Here is a 1,999-nt window from a genome sequence, read left to right on the forward strand (position 1 = left end):
GTGGGAGTGGGTGGGTAGGGGAGTGGGAGGGGGGTCTGGGGGACTTTGGGGATAGCATTTGAAATGTAAATGAAGAAAATACCTAATTAAAAAAAATAAATTGGAAAAAAAAAGATTAAAAAAAAAGAATTGTACGTCACACTATTTTCACTTTAGTTATTTATATGGAATGTAAGAACTGGTTTTTATATCTGGTTATATCTATAATAAATATATTAACTTTTGTAATAAAAATATGTAAGTTTTCATATTATATATTCTTTATAGATATATATTTTTCTATAAAATGTAGCACTGAGTATTAAGATATAGATATTTTCCTTTCTTTATTTAAATATAATTAACACGAAGAACAACAAGGAAAGTACATCTGCTATGTTAACAAGAGGTGTTAATATCCTGATTCCATCTCTGAGAGTAAGGGTAATTTTGGCTTGGTTTTAGAAGGAAAATACCATGAGTAGTTTCTAAGTATGGTTACAAATACTTTGAAAACCCACACATCTCATTTTTCTGAATTCAAGCAAGTATGATTGCTTCAACCAACATAGTATGAGTGAAATAATTACATGTATTCTAAAATTTTGCATCAGAAAGAGGCAACACATTTATTTTATTATAATTAATTAATTAATTAGCTTACTTACTGTATACCCCATCCTTAGGTTCCTCTGCTAGTCCTTCCTAGCTACCTTCTCTCTCTTCTCAATCTGTTCTTCCTCTTTTCTTTTTTTTTTTTTTTTTTTTTTTGAGAAAATGGGAGGTTTCCATAGATATATACCAGTTCTGGCATATCAAGTTACAGTACGACTAAGCACATCTTCTGTGATTGAGGCTAGATTAGGCAGCCCTGTAAGAGGAAAGCATCCCAAAGGCAAGCAACATAGTCAGTGACAATCCACAATCCTGCCATTAGGAATCCCAACAAAATGAACAAGCTACACAATTTTAACCTATACCCATTTACTTGCTAATTCACTGAAATATGTCCATTCACAGCCTTACTGCAGTCTCATGACCCTGTGAGGATTCTCAAGTTACCTGACTGACCTGGAAGTTGAAGTGATTACCACATTTCTTTTTCCCAAGTATTCAGATTATAGGAATATGCCTCAGTACCCAACTTTAACTATTTTCTTTCTGATTTTGTTTCTCTTTTTTTAGCCTAGACTTTGAGGTACTTCAAAACAGAGGACAATATGCTACTAAAGAAACTTCCCTTCCCTATGGGTCTGTTTCCCAGCACTTAAGTCATTTCTCTCCATATTGGGTATGTACAAGGCTCACATGTACAAAATAACAGAAAGTAACCAATTTCCATATCTCCAAAACCCATTCTGTAGGGATTTATATAGATAATAAGATGAATATTCCCTGCACTGTCTTTGAACCATTTGTTTTGCAGCAGGCAAATAGCAAATGGAAATATTTTCCATTACCATTTTTACATACTTATCACAAAGTCAGAGAAGCTTGTAGGATATAATACAAACTTCTAATCAATTTCCTGTGAACTTTGGCAGTTTGATGACTGTGATGAATATTTTCATATTGTGCTCTTATACAATAATTCCTATACTTGGAAATTATAAAAGACATGGGGGAGGGTTTTCTAACACATTTAAGTTGCTGCAATAAACACCTTGTCTGAGGTCAACTAGAGGATGAAAGGATTTATTTGGTTTACAGATTAGAATCCATCATTCAGTAAAGTCAAGGCAAGAACTGAAGCCACCTATGGACTTGCTGCCCCAGACATACTCTGTGACCTTTCTTATATAGCCTAGATCTACCTGCCCACAGATAGCTGTGCCCCCAGTGAATTCTAAACTTTCATAGCATTCAGAATTGAAGAACATGATCCCAAAACATGCCTATAAGTAAATCTGAGTGATGTAATTCTTCAACTGAGATTCTCCTTACCATATATGTCTAGGTGTGTCAAGGTGATAAAACTCTATGAAGATGGAAAGGAGGAATCTGCTGTAGGAAGTGAAGA

This window comes from Mus caroli, chromosome 5 (assembly GCF_900094665.2).
Source record: "Mus caroli chromosome 5, CAROLI_EIJ_v1.1, whole genome shotgun sequence".
NCBI classification, from domain to species: domain Eukaryota; kingdom Metazoa; phylum Chordata; class Mammalia; order Rodentia; family Muridae; genus Mus; species Mus caroli.